Here is a 24271-nt window from a genome sequence, read left to right on the forward strand (position 1 = left end):
GGGGAAAGGTCAGGCTGGCCTGTGACACGATTCGATTATCGAGCGAAGGGACAACTTTCGGATTCGGTGGCTCGAGCCGCCGGGTTTAGGGTCCGCTGAGCGAAGCGGTGGTGGACGGAATTTTTCGACTGGAAGCTGATCCAAGTGGAGCTTTCAAACTCGATGCAAGAGCGGCCCTTGAGCTTCGATGTAAATTCAGTCGGAAGAGAAAGTTCGATTGCCATGATGAACAGTTTCTGGGAGAGAGCATAGAATACTTGCGTGGCGAGGTTTAAAATAACTCCCGCTTGAAAATTGTACACTCCAAGTGGTGCATTCTAGATGTGAAGCCATTTACCTGTTTCCTCAGCTGGGTACACTGCTTGTCTCTCATTTCTGTTCTGTTAGGTTCTACTAGGTAAAATACCATTGTTAGATGGCTGAAGGAGTGGCCTTGGAGAACTTGTTTGGTTAGCATGTAATATTAAAAGCGGAGTCAGGAACAGTAATGGAGAATGAATTTATGATTTTGGTGGTAGTTCTGTTTTACTTATGGGACTTAACCTTTGGATATTTGTTCAGTTTGCTGCTTTAGTTTTAGTTTGCTAGTTTATAGTTAAGGAACTTACAAAACTGTAACTCAAGCATCTGCCTGCTTTTCAATAGTAATTTTCAAAGAATACTCATTACTAATTGCAAGCGAATAGAGTAATTACGACGAGAGCAGTTTTAGATGAAGATATTGAAATATGTTATGCATTGGATTAACTTTGGGGTGCCTACTGTATAGACTACCTCAATTATGTAGACCCTCCCTACATCTTAACCCTAACCTCAATTATTCATACCACTACAGATCAACTTATTAAATTTCCTGACCACTAGACTAACTGAAAGCTCAGCTGCACTTCCCCCAGATACCTCCACTGCTTCAAACTGAATCCCTAATATAGGAGACACTAAGCTTCCCAAGGAGAAGTCAAAAACTTCCACTTTCATCTACACGTCAATGATCTCCCTGTTTGAAGAACAGTATGAAAATAAGTAACCCATGAAACATTTTTCTTTAGGTTACAAAGAAGCGCCAATTTATTAATAATTGCAATTCTGATAAAAAAAGAGTAAGATTGATCAAGATTAAATTAAGTTCCAGTGACGAAGAATGGAAATTGCCAAAATTCCTGATGAGTTGTTTTAAAAAAGGATTTCAGAGGGTAGAGTCAACTTCAATCAGCTCCATCAGCTGCATAGGACGGTCCTTCTCGGCTAAAGTTCACCCCTCCGCGAGAAATATAGCCCCCCAAGTAGATAATTAACGCGGGACTTGAATGGGAATTTATTTAGCGCCTAATGAGCACTCCGTTGATGCTGTTAATGTATTCAGTTGCTCATGCTTCGCTTGTGTCGACCGTCGGGGCTTCCTATTCGCAAGATTCTACTGAAAAATTGCAGAATAGGGTTTCCAAACCCTTCATTTTCCATTTATATCTCAGTGCTCTGTATAGCGCTTAATTGAAGTCCACACGTTCGTGGAACGAATTGTATTAAGTCACAGCTTTGGTTTTACTGCCACGCGCTTCTTGTTGCAGCTACGGACACAATTAAGCCTGTAGATTTGCGTGAAAATATGAGAAATGGAGGGAGGGTGATATGTAGACGCGTGGCGGGGGAACTAGATGGAGTTGTGGTCGAACTAGATGGCGTTGTGGTCGAACTAGATGGCGCTGTGGTCGAACTAGATGGCGTTGTGGTCGTACTAGATGGCGTTGTGATCGAACTAGATGGCGCTGTGGTCGAACTAGATGGCGTTGTGGTCGAACTAGATGGCGCTGTGGTCGAACTAGATGGCGTGTTGGGGAGAACGCCTCTAGTGATCCTCTAGGGAGTGATCGGTGTAACCGCAGACAACTTGGAGCAAAACCGAAAATAAACATATTTATCTCCTTCTATCAGTATTTATCTCTCTCTTTCTGTCAGTATTTCAGTCTCTTCCTTTTTTTACAGTTTCTTTCTCTGTCTACTTCCGCTTTTGCTCCAAAATCGCGGCAACCAATCAGCGACGATACACGTTGTTCCGATCACTCCCCAGAGGATCACTAAACGCCCCCTCAGTGGCCATGAGCAGTGAATTGACTTTCTTCTGACTGCACCAAAGCCACTTACAAGCCACTCTACAATCGACAAATTAAGAAATTCGCTGTGTTCATGATTTAACCGTCTATGCATAGGGAATACCATTACTGCGACTATGAACTATAATCTAGACGTAGAGAGGGAGCAAGGTACTTCGAATTTAAAGGCCAATATAATACCTTCTCCCCCTTGTATCGCAAAGGTGCCTTCTCACAGCGTGCTAGTTAGAACGCAACACTTATTCCAGCAACCATGTATTATCCAATGTCGTCGTTATGGTAATGAGGGAAGGAAACGTAAATTGGCCACGTAGAAGCGAAAAAGAAGCAAGCGCCTGAGATAGGGCCGAGCGAAAGGGGGACAATGGAGGGAAGTTAGGCGGCAGAAACTGGAAGAGTGGCGTTTAAATTATGCAGAAGAGTATAGCCGCTCGTGCATGCACCCTGTACGTGGATTGGAACAGACCTCCTGGTGGAGGCTCGTCATACGTTTCGCTGATATGAGTCAACCTACGTTCCGATCCTTCCTTCTCATTTCGAGGACCCTTCTCCCCACTCATCTTTCTTTGTGGAATGAAATCAGCATGAAAGGATTACTTTACTCGAGATGCAAGCATCTCTCGGAAATATCGCGTGCAGGGGAATGTTTGCATTGCATCCCTGTCCTCCTTCTAGCCGGCGAAGAAAAAAGGGTTTCGTTTCACGATCACGAAGAGATTGAAATTCTCTGACAGCGGGGCAGAGCCAAGAAACGATGAAAGCGACATCCTCGCGCTCTCGTTCCTATTGTCTCCTCCTCCCCCCCCCTCCACCCTGTTCATGAAAAATTCAGGGGAGGAAAAGTAATTACAAGCCGCGGCTAGGATTGCAGGAAACCTCGTTGCACGTGACCAGGGGCTCTCGTTTCGAATAACTGGGAGGCTTTCTCGTATCACTGAACTAGCTCAGCTGCGCTTTGTTGGAGCTTCGTCTGTAGTCAGGGGCTCTAAAGAGGTATTGAGAAGGAAGATCGATGAGTGCGGGGGGAGTGGGAATTAGGTGGACTCGGTAGATGGCAGGCTTCAAAATTGAGAAGTTTCCTTGGAATTTGTCCTCTCTGTTTAAAATGCATAGTGACATTTGGAATGGCCTGTATAAAGTAAGGAAACTTAATTCACTTCAAGACAAAACAGATTCGAAAATTCTAGCTCTTTTCAGAACCAAAAAAGAATATTAATTCGTCATATTTTTATATTAAAATAAAAAGTCCAATTATTAAAAAAAAAAATAGTTTTAAGACTTTCAAAAAATTTCAAAAGTCATTGAAACAATAAAATGCTTTATCCATCTTGACATGAAGCACGTTTGAAAATTCTGAAAAAGTCTTTTTGCCCACAAAAAAGAATTTTAATTCGTCATACTTTTATATTAAAATAAAAAGTCCAATTATTAAAAAAAAAATAGTTTTAAGACTTTGAAAAAATTTCAAAAGTCATTGAAACAATAAAATGCTTTATCCATCTTGACATGAAACACGTTTGAAAATTCTGAAAAAGTGTTTTTGCCCACAAAAAAGAATTTTAATTCGTCATACTTTTATATTAAAATAAAAAGTCAAATTATTAAAAAAAAAATAGTTTTAAGACTTTCAAAAAATTTCAAAAGTCATTGCCACAATAAAATGCTTTATCCATCTTGACATGAAACACGTTTGAAAATTAAAAAATAGAAGTCAAATTATTCAAAAAATTTTTAGTTTTAAGAATTTCAATATATTTCAATAGTCATAACCAGAATAAAATGCTCCATCCAGTTCGACATGACACAGGTTAAAAAATTCGGAAAAAGTCTTTTTGCCCGGAAAAGAGAATTTTAATTCATTGTAAAAGTTCCCTGCTAAAGTGAATATTCAAATTCGCCTCTGGACAGAATGAATAAACTTTTATCTGAAATTGCTCATTCAATAAAATGTTTTTGTTATTACCATTTCGAACACGACTTTGTCCCTCCCCTACTTTTTCAATCTGACGCACAAGCACGGTCGATAACGAATAAAAGAAAATTGAACGCGAGAAATATTTACTGCCACGTTGACCGATTCGTAATAGCACAGTGTGCGCTCTGCCACACGCTGCCCGATTAAATTGCCGTCGATGCGAAATCGCCGATTACAACGGGGAAAAAATGTGCTTGAACCAGGTTGAACCGCCTGGAAATCCAGGTTGACCGTCGAACATTCACATGCAAGTCGTAATCGCGCACTTTCGCGATCAATAAATCAAGGGAAACGCATGTGGACTCTTTTCACTGTCCACGTATCGACTCAAAAACACCAACTGCTTCCTTAGGGGCGCATTCTCATTTGCAAGCGGAAAAAGAAGCTGTTCCCAAGAATTTTTTGCAGGCAAGGTATTAGTGTGAATAAATTACTATTTTAATACAAGATGGTAGAAAGTAGTTAGTCAAAATTCAAAATATAAATATAGAAAAATATCACCATTTTATGACAAATTAAAAATCTCACCCCTGTTTCATCCGCATCAATAATTTCAAGTATATTCTTGTTTAGCATAAGTATAATTAGGTCTGCTACCAAAATAAGTATTGTAAGTCGAAGACTTTCAGCACGAAGCCCTTCGAAAAATAAAAAACTGATATTTTAAGAAAAATGTAAATTTTGGTTAATTGGGAAAAAGGCACTTCTTGTTTTCCATCGATTCTAGTACCAGACCGAGACAAATATGTGTGTCATAAGCTGGTGAAATATCAAGTCGGTATCTCTGTTCGTTTCGGAAATACGATTTCTGCCAACTCGAAAAATGTTTCGAAAAAATGCCGATTAATATTTGAAGTGTACTCCAGCGCATATCGGAATTTCAAAATATTCTTTTAAACATATGGTCTTCATACTTCAAAGTACAAAAAGTAATTTTTTTTCACCCGGCAAATGGAAACGCTTCCTGAATAATGTAAAATCAAATAATCCTCGTTTTCAAGTTTTATTTCCCATTTTCCACTACTCCGCTTTTTATATCAGCATTTACACGCTGGAAAAGATTGCGTTGGGCAGATTTGCAGCATAAAAAGGGCACGGAAAGTGAGATACTTGAAGAATACCAGATGGTAACGAGTGGTTATTACTAATTAAGCACGAGCACAGTAACGAGCAACCGTTAAAGAGGTTTAACGAGATAACTCATCGAAGAAGTTCATCAGCGTGAATATTACTCAAGCATTTACATTACCTCATTGAATCGAGGAGTGTAATTAAATGTTTCAAGTAGAAAAGCAGTACCGAGGACGTCTGCTTTGCTTCCATCAGCGAGAGAAATTTTTGCAAAATACCAAAAGAAAGGTAGGGTAAAGCTAGGTAATATGGGACATCGTAAAATTTCGATAAAGAAATGACTAACTCTAGGGACAATCGTATATATTAATTCTCTGGAAACAATAGACGATCATACTGACAATTGAGGGCATCCATTATTGAAAGAAGGGCGGTTTTATTTTTCGTGATGTGCACAAATTTTTAGAAACGTAAAACAAATAGTTAAATATTGTAGCAAAGGTAAGTTATACACTATTATCTTTGTATCATTTATCATTAAATATGTTTGTTCTTGATTATCCAAAAATAGTTTACCAGTAAAATTATTTTCTTTATTCTTATTGTTAGTATAATTCGTAATTTCATATCGGAACATGTGTGTATGTAATATGGAATACGATTATATTACAATATTATGTTAAAAGCACAGTATTCTTTTTCATTATTTTCTAATTTTTATTTTTTATTCATGATTATTTTTTTTTGTAATGTAGACCCAACGTCTCCTACGCTTTCAGTGGGCACACGAAGAATGATGGGCGTCACACGTATTATTCATAGAGCTGTGTTCGGGTGCCCGAATAAAGCGAGCCGAGCCTGGCTCGGCTCGACCGACCGGGCCAGGCCGGGTATCCGTAAAATCCGGGCGACCCGAAAAATCCGGGTACCCGTAAAATCCGGGCGACCCGAAAAATCCGGGTACACGTAAAATTCGGGCGACCCGAAAAATCCAGGTACCCGTAAAATCCGGGCGGCCCGAAAAAAAACGAGCACCCGTAAAATCCGGCGGCCCGAAAAATTCGGGTACCCGTAAAATCCGGCGGCCCGAAAAATGCGGGTACCCGTTAAATCCGGGCGACCCGAAAAAACCGGGTACCCGTAAAATCCGGCGGTCCGAAAAATCCGGGTACCCGTAAAATTCGGGCGGCCCGAAAAATCCGGGTACCCGTAAAATCCAATAGCAGGAATAAATCCAGAAGCAGCAATAAATTCCAAAAAATCATATATATTTGTTTATTTATATTTTCTACTTAATAAATCTTCATTCTTACTAATAGAAATAAACTTTTCCAGTTTTCTTTACAAATTTCCTACGCATTTCATATTAGGTACCATTTTTCCTAACAACCGATTTTCTCTCTTTTTAGTTTTTTTAGTATGATTTCAAAACATTTGAATTTCCTTACATTCCACTATGTAAATACGATTATGCATTAGTTCTTAGTCCCATCAAGTCAGTTTCATTAAAAAAATATTCCTTTACTTCTGACAAGCTTTTAGAATCAGTTGTTCCATATTACATACGTTTACCCTACGCTCTCCAAGACGAGGTAAAGTATTCCCCTCCAGAGGGTACAATTAAGTCGCCATAATTGTATCATCGCACGTACCACGAATTGCCGAGAGTCTCCCGAGCGCCTGCTGATGCTAACTCCGTCAAAAGTGGCGGCAAACTTCGTCAAAACAATTCCTCGTAGAAATTCCGCGCAATATTCCAAGGGGCAGCCAAGTAAATTAAGCTACGAGAGGCGGTCATTCAACGGGGAAGTTTGTACAGGTCGAATTGACTCTCCCAATTAGAGCCCGAAGCGTTATCCTCCGGTGGAATCAAACACGGTCCACGCAAGCATCAGTTTGGTTCGAGTGACGACCGCGCGGAAGAGAAATTATCGTGTCTGGTCAGGGCGTCGACACGTTTTCCTCTGGCCCGCGTAGATGGCACAATTTCGGCGACCCCTCGCTAATTGCGCGCTTTTGACTTCGAATAAAGGGGGAGGGAAACGCCCTGTGACGTTCGTTACGGACTGGCTGGCGGTGAAGTGGTTACTGCGGGAGTTTGGGAAAAGGTGGTGATTAAAAACCTTTGCTGGTGACTGGAAATATAATCACGATGGACTGGGAGGCAAATTTTTTGTTTGGGATATTTTTTGGGCAACTACGAATTTGAAACCCCGCATGTGCAGTGGTGTCTGGTTAAATACGAAGAAATCTTCTGCAATTATTTATTAATCAGTGTGAAAATTTGTGAAAATCTTCCTTCAATATTAAGGAAAAACTTTTGCGCTGCAAATTATGTGCACCGCAAAATTGCCTCGATACTTTTTATCGGGGAATTTGGAAAAACATGGGTTCTGCACAGTATTACTTTTTAATTAAGTATTATTACATTTTTTAACGTAAGGGTTTTGTGCACATACTTTACGGCTTTCCCAGAGTTTTCTGAAGTTATGTTTTAAATTTCACAACGATCTGTTAATATTTACTGAACTTATCGCAATTTATGTTTGAAAAAGTATTGACTTTGGTCGAAGAAAAATTTTTTGTTTATAATTTTTATCTCGAATAATAATGATTGGATAAAGAAAGTGTAAATAGAAAAAATGTGTGTTGTGACGATCTATACAACACTGTATTTTTTAAAATTCAGTTTCACAACATGTCATTTTCCAATTTTTCTTATAGTTTGGACAACACTTTTTCGCATTTTCGAAACATCTGTAAAACAAAATAAACTTTTTTAAAAACCCTCTTTAATGATTCATCTGTAGCGTCATCTATAATACTTATTTTTCACGAAACAAATACGTTTTTTTTTAATGCTTATGATGTTAATAAACTTTTTGTCAAAGGACAAGTCTCAGTTTCAATTTATATCTTTGTAACTAATTGAAAAGGAAATGCTACATTTTCGACCAAGTCGACTGCGTGCAAATAGAAAGTAGGAAATTACGTTTGAAACTATTTCAAAGTTCAATGAAATTTGATAAGTTTGTTTTAATGTATAGAGTTAGTTATAATTTGTTTTTTTTTCTCCATCTTTTCTTTTCTAATGTTATGCTCTGACACCTATACTGAGCTTAGGCATAATAATAAAGGCGGGAAATAAAAATAAATCAAAGAAATTTTAGGTAAATTACTGTTCGATGTACAGTAGAAGAACTTCTGTTTAAATGCCATTATTCAGTTCAGCAAGCACACTAACACAGAAACGATCAATCAACGTTAATCGTAAGATGCCCTATTTCCGGTAGGAAATTGTCGCATATTCCATAGCCTTACAATTAGATCTTTATCGGCTTATCTTGTTCGACGTCGGTTGGAGGGACTACAGCCAGACACAAATGGAATCAGCAATTACCCGTCTGACTATGAGTTTCACACTCTGCTTGTCCGTTTGATACGAACCGAACTAGTCGCGGGGTCGAACCGAGCGTATAAACACGAGTATCCATCAATTTAATGCCTAAGATGATGCATAAATGTTTCATTCACTGTATTTGCGAAGTACTTGGTATCGCTCGCTTGGGATCTTCAGCTAGGATGAGTATATGCAAGTACATTAAAAAGTGTGTCAAGACCGGCTCTAGCCACAGTCATATTAGTTTCCGAAACGTAGTTATTCCTAATATAATTCTGATGCCATACATAGCCCAGCTGGAGTTAAGGATGACACGTATGAGTGGTAAAAATAATATGCCAGCGAGTCATTTTTCGAGAAAATGCGAAAAAACTCTCCCGGCACCTTGGTCCGCAATAGAAAATCACGCCAAACACAAAGCTAATTTCATTCTCAGTTAGTTTGTCTTAATCATTTGAATCCGGGGGATTTTAAAACAAAAATTTTCAAAAAACAATTTTTTTCGCATCAATATTTGCAGGACGTATATATACGTCGCCCGGATTTAATTACAAATATACAAAACGTATATATACGTTACCCAGATTTAATCGAAACATGTAGGACGTATATATACGTCGCCCGGATTCAACCAAAATATACAGAACGTATATATACGTCGCCCGCATTCAGTCAAAATATACAGAACGTATATATACGTCACCTGGATTCAGTCAAAATATACGGAACGTATATATACGTCGCCCGGATCCAATCAAAATATGCAGAACGTATATATACGTTACCCAGATTTAATCAAAGCATGTAGGACGTATATATACGTCGCCCGGATTCATGGGGTTAAGTATAATAGTTATTATTGACAAAAGTGGTACCATAGCGTGTAATTTTTCCAAATATGTCCTAAAAAATTGGAATAGGTACAGGTTCGATAGCCATACGAATTTATATCCATCAGGTGTGCGTCTAAACAACAATGTGATTATAAATATTATACAGAGTGAGTTTCCCTCACAGTTCCCCCTCCACATTGCTATCAATATCATAAATTATTCTTGTACACCTGCACCTCTGATTACTGTTACTGTCAATATTTCGTGCTACAGTTGGAACAAAATCAGGAGGTCGGAGAGGAGGAGCTAACCCCACCACACTCTTAAGCCCCGCCCCCCGACAACTCCCGTTTCTTTGCGCATGCCTACCTGAGGTTCTCTAAAAGTGGAGGGAGTGATCTCCACCGGCCAATTGATTTTATTTCGCCTCCACACTGTGTTCTACTTCCACTAATTCTATTCTAACCATGAGCACTGCTTTTTGGGGTAGCTTATACAGGCGTTCTCCACATTTCATCACGCTTTGATATAGCCCGCGATAAGCCTGATCCCATTACCACTGAAAGCACGAAACTACAAATTGCCGTCCATTTATGTGGCTTGCACAGATGCACAGATACGTGCAAACAGCACGCGAGCTTTTTCTACGGTGCTTTCTGCTTGAGAGCGTCTTGTGGCGCGGCGAACGACCGAACGAGCACATTCAAAACACGATTTAATAATGTAGCACACGTAGAACTGGCTCTCACGTTCCTTTGCTCGATACACACCTACACAGTTGAGGCTTTGCTACAGGGATGAAGGTGAATGTTTCATAAAGCAAACGCGACTTATTTAAACACTTGCACGCGTCAGATTTTTTAATAAAGCATATACAAATCCTTGGACGAATTATTTTTATTTTCCTCGCGACTTTACTTCATCGTAAGTTTCGTCGTTTATTCGCGAAATTTTTGCAAGGAAACGAAAAGAGGATGGAAATTTTTTTTTGGTGGCAAAGTTAAGCTGGGATTAACTTAAATTATTTTTGCATTACCGACATGTCTTTTCCCTCCGGATATCGGATTGCTCCTGACATCCGTGGCGAGCAGGCTTTTCTGCTTGCGCTGCACCGATTTTCGGAGAAATCGGATTCGTTTCGCAGGAACAGATGTATTCAGCCTTAATCGACTTAGCGTTCGCATGAGTGGAATTTGCCGCATCGCCAAATTTTCCTTTTCATTCGTGCCGCTTTTCACCGTTGCGCCTGTCAATTATTCTCGTCGCCACTTCACAGTCATTTAAATGCATGCAGGCTGAAAATTTAGTGTGCCTTAACATTCTGAATATTGGTAGGCTCATACCGAACTCACATTACCTTGGGAATTTCATAAATCGCTTAAATGAAGAAATTCCTATTCCTCAAATTAAATCCCACCCTCAAATATATTCCTCCTTTTTTTTGTCAGGAAATATTGTTTTAAAAAGAATTTAATACAACAGAAATATGAAAGTATAATTCCGAGTTTAAATTTCATTTGTTTTTTTGTTTCAGAGGGATTTTTGCATTTTAAGAAAAATTAAGGGTACGACGATTTTATCTGAAAAGCCGGATTAATTATACTTTCACTGGAATCCCCCCGCGAGAAATAAACATATATTTCTTCTCAGAATTAGAAAAGGGCCGAGGGAAATCTCTTTACGTCCCTCCAGGGCAAGCACTGCTTCCTGTGTTCCCATACTTGAATAATTCAGTCCGGAATGCTTGTTGTACACTTTCGCGAGAAGACGTTGGGCGACAAAGGGAATGAAGAAAAAGGGGGACTCTGAAATAGCCTTCCTTAAACTACAGTCACATTATCCTTCCCTTTTTTCTACACCCCTCAGTTTGGCTATTGAACACCACCCTCCCATCACATTAAAATGATTTACCACATTGCAGCCCAAGTATTCACTCTATAAACCGAAGTTATATCATTAAACAGACAACGAACAGTTCAAACCCACTTGCTGGTCGTAAAATATTTAAACGGTACATTCGCCATCCTAATGGCCCCGAAAGTTGGTAATAAATTCACTTTATGGCCCCTGAAAAGTTCGCCCAACCTCATCAAACGCACCCCAAACACACCTAAACAATTCAATATGCTATAATCTCAAAATTTACGTTCTACAAACTAACACTTTAGGCTTGCTACCGCCCTGGTGGGTACCAGTTCGCTAACAAAATAATTAGAGCGCTCTAAAAAAATTGCTCAACTTCGTCAAACAGTCCCCCAAGTAGTTAAGACAAGACACCAAAATAATAATAATAATAAAATAGAATTTTAAACGTTTGTGGACTGTTAGCCCCTGAAATTCGCCAATAAAATGACTCCAGGCTCCCTGCAATATTGCTAAACTTTCGCAAAGAACTTCCCAACTAGCTAAAAGTAGACACCATGTCAGAGCTCCAGTGTTTGCACTTGGGAAGTTGCACTCGTCGACCTACTATTCCTCAACGTCGCCTATAAGATTCCATGCAATGTCCCCTAAAAGGGCTCAACCTCTTCAAACAACTTGCAAAGTAGCTTAAGCAAGTCACCAGGATCGAAATCCCCAAATTTGTACTTCAGAAGTTACAACTGCTAATTTTAACAAGTAGTAGACACGTCCTCCCTAGGAATTGTTAAGAAATTTCAAAATTCAGCCCAATCTGATTAAACAGCCTCCCAAAGCGGGGCGAACAATTCATTACTGTAGGATTCGCAAAGTTTGCACTTTAGCAGCATCGTTGCATGGTTCCTCAAGGGTGCTCATTAATGTACCCGTGTACCATTACCCTATTACGCGGGAAGATAATTAACTTCGGGGTGCAAAGTTCATGGTAGCCTGGTCCCTTGGGTCGGCGAGCAGGTTGGCCTGCTCAAAGTGCGGCATCGATGCACCCCGATGCACCATACGATAATTTCTCGCTTGTATATTGTGCCAGGAGCAGCCAATCACTGGGCGTCCATTTGCCAACTGGCGATGCGCGGATTATTTCGAAAATGCGAACGAATGCCAACTACTGTCAAGGATTCCGCTGTGTCACCGGGTGGAATAATTACTCAGGCGACCTTGCGCGAATGGCCGAGGCAATTTTGGGCTCTCATGCGCGGCTTCGGAGCGAAAATGTTGCAAAATGATCGTTTGTCTTTAGACCCGGGCCACGGTTCTGGTATTTTCAGGTAGAAGACGTCGCAGTGATCATGTTTTTAACAATTGGTCTATAAATGTGTGGTTTTGGTGTATGCACGTATTTTGAGGAAATATGAGAGGTGCGCTTGAAGTGGACAGGCTTGAAGTTCGAGGTTTCAGACTGCAAGCTCGGGATAATAGGACAGTAGTTTAATTTATCAGGTTGCCCGGTTCAGTAATGAGATGTCAGGTTTACAGCTTCAAGTGTGAGGTTTCAAGTTTCAGGAATCAGATATCAGGTTTCAGGTTTACAGCTTCAAGTCTCACGTTGCAAGTTTTAGTAATCAAATATCAGGTTTCAAGTTTCAGCAAGTAGATATCAGGTTTCAAGTTTCAGTAATCAGGTGTCGAGTTTCAGTAATCAGAAGTCAGGTTTTAAGCTCCCTGGTTCAGGTGTCAGGTTGCAAGTTTCAGTAATCAGATATCAGGTTTCAAGTTTCAGGAATCAGATATCAGGTTTACAGCTTCAAGTTTCAGGTTGCAAGTTTCAGTAATCAAATATCAGGTTTCAAGTTTAAGTAATCAGATATTAGGCTTGAAGTTTTCAGTAATCAAGGTTTTAAGTTTTCAGTACTCAAGGTTTTAAGTTTTCAGGTTCAGGTGTCAGGTTGCAAGTTTCAGTAATCAAATATCAGGTTTCAAATTACAATAATCACATATCAGGTTTCAGGTTTACAGCTTCAAGTCTCAGATTGCAAGTTTCAGTAATCAAATATCAGGTTTCAAGTTTAAGTAATCAGATATTAGGCTTCAGGGTTTCAGTAATCAAGGTTTTAAGTTTCCAGGTTCAGATGTCAGGTTGCAAGTTTCAGTAATCGAATATCAGGTTTCAAGTTTTGAGCTCCAAGTATCAGGTTTCAAGTTTCAGTTACCAGATATCAGGTTTCCAGCTTCAAATACCAGGTTTCAAGCTTCACATATCTAGGTACATTAATCTTATCAATTTTCCAGCTTCAGGTTTCATCTTTCAAGCATCAAATATCAAGTTCGAAGCTCACAGAGTCAGATTTGAAGCTCCGCATGTCAGGTTCCATGTGTCAGGAGTTAAATTTCAAACACTATGTGCGGTGTTGCTAATTTAATTTTTCAGGTTTTCTACTACTATCCAGTACCCATTGTACATTTAAGTTTCACCTGAAAAAAATTAAATTGCGTACTCTCATGGCATAAGTAACGTGGTAGGTGCTACTTCTTTTTATTTAACTACGGGGTTCACCCTATTGGAATTATATTTATATAAATGTATTATTGTACACTATTTCGTAATTCCAAAGAAAAGTTTTGATATCTCAAATATTCATTCTTAATTTTATATTATAACGCAAATAAATTCAACCGTCTCAAAAATTGTTCTTCATATTTTCCCACACAATTTATTTTACATCTCCAAGCCCTGCAATCACGTAAATCCATACTTCAATTACCTTAACAACACTAATTTCCTCTTTTCCCAGTAAAAACAAAGCAAACTCAATCTGCCAATGTATTCATTAAAAAAAAACCTAGTTAGCGCCTTAATCCGACTTTAAATGGAAATTTAAATTGGCTTGTCAACGAATTAAGCCGCCCACGGATTCATCGATATTCCATAATCACCAATACCCGATTTAATGCTAACTTTTTAACGACACTAACCACACTCTCAGGTCTTCAGTAATAGCGCGGACAGTCCACCATCTCCGAGTGAAATGTCAGGAGAGAAACCACGAACTGGCCAACCGCGAGCAAGCATTTATTTTTAAAATAAACCGACTCGATTCCCGCGCCAGAGGAAACTTTGTTTATTTCCGTCTCGCGGGGGTATCGGCAAAATTCTCGTAGAGAAACGTTTGCACATGTGCGCAGCGACTACGGGTAATGTTTTTCGAATGGAATTAGCATGTTAACCGGATCATTAAAGCGATCCTTTTATACGTGGGAATGCGCGAACGATACCCGTGCCCGTACAATGAGTTATTCAGAAGCATGAAAGGACCTGGTTTTCGACTTCACAGCAGCGTTTAACGTGCAAATTCCACTTTTACAAATTAAGACAGTAGGCACTATCAAATTTTGTATCGTCGAATATTATTATTATTTAAGCAAAAACACAAGAAATTCAACTTGGCGATGATAAAAATTCTATGTGAGAGAATTTCTCACAATTATTGTTTATTGCTTTTGGGTGATCTGTTATGTTTCTTTATCCACGTGGTCGATAGAGATACTGAGGAAGTATTAAATTGAGTCGTAAAATAACAAAACTTACGTCTGCATTTTCGAAGAGAATTTTGGTAACCAGAAACTGTATGTTCTTGAGTGAAAAATGTATAGTATGGAGAAACGAATTGTGTTTAATTTTTTTTTAGAATTATTAGGATTTAAATTTCAGAGAATTTTTATCTCGAATTTCTAGTGTTGATATTTGAGAGCAAGAATCATTATTAGGTTTACTTTTTTCTTTGGTTTACATTTAAGCATGTAAGCTCCCAAAGATGGGGATTCAAGAAACTTCTTATATTGCCCAACGAACTCTAGTCGAGGTTCTTTATCGACACACTTTATCGCGCTTGCTAATTGAAAATTCGAACTACTTCAACTTCAGTGAACTGCATCCTCAGTCTGCAGTGGGGTTCTGGGCAAGTGCCAGAAATTCGAACATCAAACACGGTAAACTGAATTCACTGTCAATCGTCGCCCTGGCACGTTGATTTTACTGTTCATAGTTGCATAAGAAGTTTCTTTAGCCCCAGCACCATACATTTAGTCAGACAAACTGTCTCTTTGAACTCTCTAAAGAAGTTCAGATTAGAATCATCCTCCTGCCGAGCATTCAAAATTGATTAAATTTAACAGAATGTGAAGGGTAAGGGGAAAACAGGGAATGTCCATTTTTAGTGATTCTGCTATATATAACGTATTTTGTTGGTGGCAAGTGGAGTCACAAAACTGTAGACTCACAAGGTGAAATAAAGTAGAAATGTCCACATAAGACAAAGTTAAAGATTTGTTGTTCTGGTTGAAAACAGGGAATGTCCACACTTCACTGCAACAAAACAAGAAATGTCCCCAGTCTTCCTACTTGCACTATGTATTTCTGATTAGTGTAAGCTTGCACTATGTGAGGAGCCTTCGGACGTCACTGTGTACATTAGGGTGGCCTTTATTTATACGCGCCGAAATTTTTTCTTGTATTTCTTTGCTCTCACCCCCTAGAACGGTGCCATTTCACAAAAGAATAGTCCCTGAAAAAGATTATTGTAATCGGACGACAGGAAAGGGTGCCGACTAGGATTTAAAGTTTAGAATTCATCAATATTGGAATTTAAAGAATTTCTCAAAAACGGTAAGTCCTATCGAAATTTTCTTCAAATAATATTAAAAAGAGCATTCAATTTTCTACAATTACTGTATATATAATTTTTTCGTGCTTCCAACCATTTTTTAGATAATCACGTTTGAATATAGAGAGGTCGGCACTACGCGGGTATACAATACGTAACGCCGTACAGGTGGGACGCGCAAACTGCAGAACTCTCTATATTCAAACGTGATTATCTAAAAAATGGTTGGAAGCACAAAAAAATGATATAAACAGTAATTGTAGAAAATTTAACGCTCTTTTTAATATTATTTGAACAAAATTTCGATAGGACTTACCATTTTTGAGAAATTCTTCAAATTCGAACCATTGATGAATTCTAAACTTTAAGGCCCGGTCGGCACCCTTTCCTGTTGTCCGATTGCAATAATCTTTTTCAGGGAATATTTTTTTATGAAATGGAACCATATTACGGGGTGAGAGCAAAACAAATCGCAGGTTGAAAATAAGGGCCATCCTAGTGTATCCTTGTTTTGATAATAATAGAAGTGGACATTTATTTTGTTACAGAATTTTCTGCAATGTCCCACTTCTTTTCTCTGTCTCAGTTCTTTTCCACATTGTTCATGTTACGAAGAATACAGTTCATTGAAACTTGTCGAAGTTTTAAATTTGATTTTCACAATAAAGCTGTTTTGTGATATTCCTTGTGTTTCCTCATCCCTTTCATATACAATACCCCAACATCCAATTCAATAAATACCTACTAATCAGAACTATTCAAACAGCAACCCAAATCGCTGTCATCAACAAATCTCCACTCACATATCACCCACAAATTACCTATTTCCTCCCGCAATAATTACGGTCACAGTTAACCACACCATCCAGAATTGCTCAGAAATAAATGACACTATTCCGCGCAACAAATAATCATTAGAAGCTTTCTCCAATTACCACTGAAAAAGCCACAGACCAAAGTGTACATTCCACCGAGTTCCCAGCTTCATCGCCTCCAAAGTAGCCATTTCCTTCAACGCTGGCCAGACTGAAGAACAACACCCAGTTCCCAAACGGAACACCCAAGTCTCCTTAGAAACAATTTAGAGTTCATTGTCTCGAGCGACGCCGTCGGAACTTGGCAGCCTCAGCCAGCCTCTCATTACCCAAAATTACCCAAAATTGTGACCCACTCGATGCCCAGAAAAGCTCCCTGGAAGAGTTAAATCGCAGTTGCGCGCCAAGTCCGCTGTATCTCCCGCGATTTACTTCACGTCCATCGGCAGTTGTGCTCGTTTTCTCCGCGCAGCTGTTGCTCGTCGAGTTTCCGCGCGACGGCGACAGCTGTCAGCGGGGTTCGAACGCTAGTGAACGGCGCCTAAAGGGCTAACAGGCCAACACTCGATGGTATCCACTTCGAGGGGTCGCTCGAATCGCTGGGGCTTTGGTCATCGCGATGACAAAGCCCACGAAAATGGCCTGACTGAAATAGAGTCGTGTTCAGACAGCTCTGTTGTTGGAATGGGAAGACTTCTTTGGAATTTGGAGTTTTCTTCTATTTCCGATGCTAGATGTTGACGCGGTGATTTTGCGGAGGAATTTCATTAGCTGAAAAATGGCGAAGAAGTCGCGCGCAGGTCATAAACCCACGAGGGAAGATCACTAACTCGGAAATTCAAAAAATTATGAAACTTTGGAGATATGTATTACCTAGGCAATTTTTAGGGGGGTGAAATTGGCTCCTTGAAAATCTGGCAATTTTCCGATTTTGTATTATAACTCGAAAAGAGTAAAAATTGTAAGTTACCAAATGATAGTTTTAATTTTTTAAACTAACTTTTTGAATTAATTTTTTCCTTTTGAAATAACTTTTGTCTGAAAGCTCAGACTTTTATTAATTTTATTATTATTTTCAGGGGTCAATATCATCCCCTTAGAGTGAAATTGGGTAGCAAAAAGAAATTACGTAATATATAACTATATATCTTCTACATATTCCCAAAGTTTTCTAATTTTTTTAATTTCTGGTTTAGGGTTTTGATAAAGACCAGAAATATACTGTGTTATGTATTATTCTATTTTCTCTGCGATGAAACTTTCATCCAACAAGTGACCAAGCACTTTTGAGCCGTAGTGTAATTTAGCTTTGAGAATTTATTATCAAATTTGATGAGAATTTCGTTACTCATTTGTGGTATAATTATGTTTTCATCATTTGGCAATATTTGAGCCGGCTGTGGGATTCTAGGATTAATGTCAGTGGATGCATGAAGCTGGGATTGAAAAACAGGATATTGAAGAATTATTCTTGAATCGAATTATTGGAGAGTAAAGTGGGCTCCACCCTGTTAGAGGATGCATTGACGCGAAGGCTCGTTTGAGAACGCAATTTTCAGAGCCCCATTCGCGCAGATATTTCTAGGATTGTTCCTGTAATGTGCTCGTCAAGCTGAATTTAAAGAATCGCTGCAGAGAATACTTGCACTGCGCTCGACGTGGGAAGGAGCGTTACGTGAACAGGCTGCAGCTTCCAAGCCGTTTTTCACACATCTCCAGAATTTTTCTGGGTCAACTCGTTGCACGAGATTCTCGGTTTGAAGCAGATCACGGAACGTTACCTGCAGTCCTTCTTATCCGAAAATTCCTCCCAGCACCGTGTTTTCTGCCAAGTGAATGTATCCAAGAAGGAACGCGGTGTGAGCTTCGTGGGAACTGAAGATGGCTTAACGAAATGGAGGGACATAGAGTTACCGAAACGTGGCTCGGTTGTCTGGACTGAAAGTGTAGCCTGGCATTTAGGGGATGGCTTGAATCGGCAAGCAATTGATCGAGAGTCTGATTGAACTGGGATCTTCCGGGCCTCAGGCTTCACTTCAAAGCTTCAGAGATTTGGAGATGCCTTTAGAGGTTTAGAGATTGATAGAGCAGTTCAGGGACCTCCAGTCTCTCGAGTCAAAAGTGTATAGATTCAGAGGTTAGTTAAAGGTACAGATATTCAGATGTACAGGATTCACAGATTCAAGGATCTATAGGTAAGTTTAAAGGTCGACAGATTCAGATATCAATTTTCAGGATTATGAATGGAAGGACAGCTTTAGACTCCTCGGAGATTCAGGGATTCACGGATCAATTCAGAAGCTCATTGAATCAGGGGTCAGCTGAAAGGGTCAAAGATTCAGGGAGCAATTCAGAGGCTCACAGATTCAGGTACCACTTCGTAATTTTAAAGATCTTCAGATTCAGGAATCAACTTTCAGGATTATAAATCGAAGGATAACTTTAAACCTCCAGGGATTCAGAGATCAATTCAGAGGCTCACAGATTCAGGTACCTCTTCAAAAATTTACAGATCTTCAGATTCAGAAATCAACTTTCAGGATTATAAATGAAAGGATAACTTTCAAGTTTCAGGAATTCAGAGATCAATTCAGAAGCTCATAGAATTAGAGATCAGTTAAAAGGTTCAAAGTTTCAGGGAGCAATTCAGAGGCTCACAGATTCAGGTACCACTTCGTAATTTTAAAGATCTTCAGATTCAGAAATCAATTTTCAGGATTATAAATCGAAGGATAACTTTAAACCTCCAGGGATTCAGATATCAATTCAGAGGCTCACAGATTCAGGTACCTCTTCAAAAATTTACAGATCTTCAGATTCAGGAATCAACTTTCAGAATTATAAATGAAAGGATAACTTTAAACCTTCAGGAATTCAGAGATCAATTCAGAAGCTCATAGAATTAGAGAACAGTTAAAAGGTTCAATGTTTCAGGGAGCAATTCAGAGTCTCACAGATTCAGGTACCTCCTCGTAAATTTAAATATCTTCAGATTCAGAAATGAATTTTCAGGATTATAAATGAAAGGATAACTTTGATTATTCAGAGGCTCACAGACTCAGGTCCTTCTTCATAAAAGATCTACAAATTCAGAAAACGATTTTCAGAACTTCGAATGGAAGGGTAACTTTAAAGCTTCAAGAACTCAGATATCAATTCAGAGATTTGAAGGTTTAAGGATTCGGAAATAAATTTACAGCCTCATGAATTGAGGGATCGCGTTAGAGTTTCATAGATTCAGAAATCACATTAAAGCTTCATAGATTCAAGGATCACTTCGAGACTTCATAGACTCAGGAATTGTATTATAGCTTCATAGGTTCCAGCTCCATAGATTCAGACACCACATCAGCGGTTCTCCGATTCAACTTTGAGTTGACAATTACAGGGATGCAAAGACCATTTCTAATGCCCACCCCCAAATTTACTAAATTCCACCCTGAACCTACTCCTCAGACTTTCTCGAAGTTCGATGTACACAGACTTAAACGAAGAAAAGATGTGTGTTTGCACTAGCCACCACCATCTAGAAACGCCTTCGCGTGGCTCTTTATCGCGTATCTTGTTTGTACAATTGGCACGCGTCTCCCGAAAGTGGGTTGACTTGTCTTACTTATCGAATCACCAGTCCTACGCTTCTTTGTGACGACATGTGTGACGGGAATGAGAAGAAGAAAGACGCACGGCTCTATAGAAGAGTGGAATAACAAGTAAAACGTGTCTTGCCAGCTCCTCTAACAATTTAACAAGTCTATTCAGCCTTTCTGACGAACATATCTTTTCAGAACGAGCTCGTTTAATGACAATAATTCTGACTGCAACAGACACTTAATATTCCAAATAACATTCAATTAAAAATACACATTTCTGCCAAGCGGTTCTTACAGCAGGGAAGCTCTGAAACTCAATTACTCAGAGATGAATCAAACTTTCAAGCAGTGCTCACAGAAAAATATGATACACTTCAAAATTCAGCTACCTAGTTCAAAATTACTGTTTACTAAATGTTCGAGCAATCTACTTCTCAGTTGCAAACTAACTATCCAAAATACACTTTTAATTACTAACTACCTAGGAAACTAGTAACCCAAGCTCGAGCAACTTTAGAATCTATTTTCTCACCAAGGTACCAACACTCAGGTCACCGCTATATTTTCAAAAGATCATATGGCATTCACGAGACCAAACTACCAGTTTCAGGATTTTCCTCATTAGCAATCGCGGAGCAAAGCAGGCAAATCGGCCGTCCAGCACATTTACTATGGCTTCCTAAGCTTCGCCTACCGCAATTCCCTCAAACTATTCCAGAAATACCTCGCACTACAACTACTCAGGCTCCTCGCGATCAATATCGAGGAGCTTAAGGCCCACGGAACTGATGATTCGTCATAATCGTTTAACACATACCCTGGCGAAATAACGGGAGCCGTCCCTCTTCGCGGAATCGATTCTCTGTCAACGTTTATGACAATCGAACGGACGGTTTTATCGTGTTATACGTGCCTCGCAAGGGGCTCTTGGCCTTCCCGCGTTGGAGGTGATACGGTGACCGTGGTACTCCAAAAGAAAGGGAATCGTTCACGGGGGTGAAACGTACATCATTCGGAGCAGAGTCCTTCCGTCGAGCACTTGCATCGTTGCGAAATTCACAATTCTCTTTATTAAAGTATAATTTCAAGCAGGCAGACAATTATTCAGGCGATCTTAGTGGATCCGAAGTTGGTGGTTTCTGAGGGTATTTAATATTTCAATTTGATGGTTTGAAAATAATTGGTCAATTTGTTTCTGGCTTTTTGGGGGTTGAGTTTCGACGCGACGTTGCCAAAATTCACAATTTTCTGCGTTAAAGTAGCAACTAGGGACACTACTAGGTAATCCGAAGCTTTTGTTTGGGGCATTTAGTGATTAGAGATTTTGAGTGGGTAGAGGATTGTTTAGTGATTTGAAAGTGAATTGGCATTGATAGGAATTTTTAGAATTGGTACATGGGGCTGGTTTTTCTATTGATTTTGGATTACCTAGCTGGGTGGCTTTTGGGGAGATGAGTGGTACGCACTTGTTTGCTTTTACTGTCAACTTTTTTACACTTTTTGTGGTTTCTGAGCTCTGATGAGTGGACCACTTTCTGGCTGGTAGTTGATCTCTATTAATTTGCTAACTGCTTGATTGCTTTGAGAACACAACATTTTTATAATTCTTGACACTGGCAAGTGGGACTAACTCATATTGCTCTTGAGTTGAAAGTTCAACTATGTGTGCAAATTTTTTATGCATAAGAAGCAAAGAATTTTTAGTTATTTTTTAAAGTCCCAAGTCCCACAAATCCTAAACTGGGATTTGAAATATCTTCCTCGGTGCATAAGCATCTGTCAAATTTCTCACTTTGAGAAGTGTGAAGCTTCACCAGCCTTAAATCTCCCCATTAAGAACTTGATCGAAATTTTATCTCTAACACCCTCTCTACTCAAAGAATTTTCTCTTATCTTCGCACTGCCATTAACACTTCCGTCCCATTTATCTCGTATGAGATCTGGAATTAATCCCTTAAGGTGCTGGCGCTTGAAGCACTTCATTCTACTAAAGTTGCCTCACCCCTCCAAGCTGTTGATAGCTACATCTCTGCTGTCACAGAGAATTTTAACACGTCGCAGCTGAGCAAGCTGATGAAAATTCAAATACACTCGTCCAGCTCTCCGGTAGCTGATAATAAAATATCGGTCAAAAGGTCGTTTGCGATCTCATTCTTAGACATCAGACACATGGGGAGCTGGTGCGATCACATTAAAAATAGGAAAACCAGTAGGTGTCACAAGGCGCGTTGTTCCTCTTCCTCAGAGTTAATAATAAAGCCGATCGACTACAGCCCAACGAGCTCAGAAACCGTCACACTAACTCACTTCCCCTCAGAACTGTCATTGAAAGCCTCTCCACCCCTAAGCCCCCAACCCAACAGCAGCTACCAACTTCCTTAAACCATTATCGCCCCGGGAATATCAGACCCCCTAACTTCCTAGTGGACAAGTGAGTCCACTTTACATAACACTCATCCCCCAGCGCCAAACAGTAGTCACATCAAGCCACCATCACGATATTCAGCCATAACTCGTCGCCACCAAAACAGACCACCTGGCCACCTTGCTTCCTCAAAGCAAATAAAACGGTTCAACGACTGTCGATGCAAGTGACGCCGTTGGAAGCACACTTCTCCTCCCGCCTATAGCGCATCCTCACCTCCACTCGCTCTAGAGGCCTCTCCCCAGCCTGCCGCGAGGACAACGAGGCTGGTCCCGTCAGGAATCCATCCTCGGTGTGCACTGGCGATGAGGACACTTGGGCTCCCGCATTGCCGCGCGCGTTTAACAATCCAGGGAGCCGAACGATCGAGGATCCACGGCGGTGAGAGAGTCACGGGTGGGCTGCCGTGATCCGCCCGAGGTCGCGCGTGCTGTCGTACTGAGACTACTGAGAGAAGAGCGGCGTGGGGCTGCCCTCCTGCGAACCCAGGCCAGGCGGCGGGCATGCTCTCTATCTTCTTTCCGCTCGACGCCGCCTCGCTCTCGCCTCTAGCGCGCGGCGACGGAGTTCCACCGATGACAGGGACTGTCCCTTCGTGATTGGACTGGGGACGTCGGGATTTTCGGCTCCTGCCGCCGCTCCGGCAGGGGAGGGGGGTCGGCGGCGGCGAGATGTTCATGGCTCTCAAGGTGGACATGTTTATCGGCTGCTCGGGTTAGGATGGTGCGTGAGTTCAGTTAACCGAGAATGCGTCGGGGTGTGAGGTGGGGGTCTTTTTGGCGGAGGTGGTTCGATTCGTGAATTTACGAATCGGAAACTGATGGGAGCTGCCTTTGAGGTCACTACTTCGGGGTCAGGGGCGGATAAAGGAATTTCTCTGGGGAATAAACCTTTGGGATACTTTCCCTCTAAATGAAAAAAGTGTTCCTTGGTATCAGTCTATCATGTCTCCCCCCTCGTATTGCTGACAAGGGAAGATCCCGCACCCGGAAATTCAAAAAATTCGGAAACTTTGTGAATATGTAGGGGATTTCCTCTTGATTACAACGCAGTTTCTGTTTGCTGCCCAAATTCACCCGAAACGGGGGAAATTAACCTCTGGAAATTCGACTATTTTCCGATTTTGCGTTATAACTCGTGAACTGTAGGAGATAGAAAAAAAGTTTTAAGACAAATGTTACTTCTTTTAATTAGATCTATCATTTGGTGAAAAAATTATTTTACAGTTCACGAGTTATAGCACAAAATCGGAAAATAACTGGATATTCAGGGGTGAATCACACCCCCTTAGAGTGAATTTGGGTAGCTAACAAAAATTGTGTTGTAATCAAGAGGAAATCCCGTACATATTCGCTAAGTTTCAGAATTTTTTGAATTTCCGGGTTCGGGATGTTCCCTTGTGAGTTCGTCATGGGATATCAACTTATCAACTAATTTGATATTTCTAGATAAACTAGATTTGTCCGGACAATTTTCAAAAATGTAAATCCATGTCTTTGATCCAGTTTTATTGTTTTTAAAATTTCTTTA

At 40.1% G+C, this 24271-nt stretch overlaps 1 protein-coding gene across 10 annotated transcripts in view; it reads right to left on the minus strand.

Annotated features, from left to right (window-relative positions):
• Window positions 1-24271, minus strand: part of Dnc (phosphodiesterase dunce) — a 483414-nt gene that overhangs the window by 185082 nt on the left and 274061 nt on the right. For 6 of the 10 annotated variants that reach the window (XM_076827788.1, XM_076827789.1, XM_076827787.1 and 3 more), the window contains exon 1: window positions 22958-23100. The exons of the other annotated variants lie outside the window; for them this stretch is intronic. The gene's annotated coding sequence lies outside the window, so the exon portion shown is untranslated. Of the gene's footprint in view, window positions 1-22957; window positions 23101-24271 lie in introns of those variants that run through there. 10 annotated transcript variants of the gene reach the window in all.

The sequence above is a fragment of the Andrena cerasifolii genome, chromosome 15 (genome assembly GCF_050908995.1).
Source record: "Andrena cerasifolii isolate SP2316 chromosome 15, iyAndCera1_principal, whole genome shotgun sequence".
Taxonomy (NCBI): Eukaryota; Metazoa; Arthropoda; class Insecta; order Hymenoptera; family Andrenidae; genus Andrena; species Andrena cerasifolii.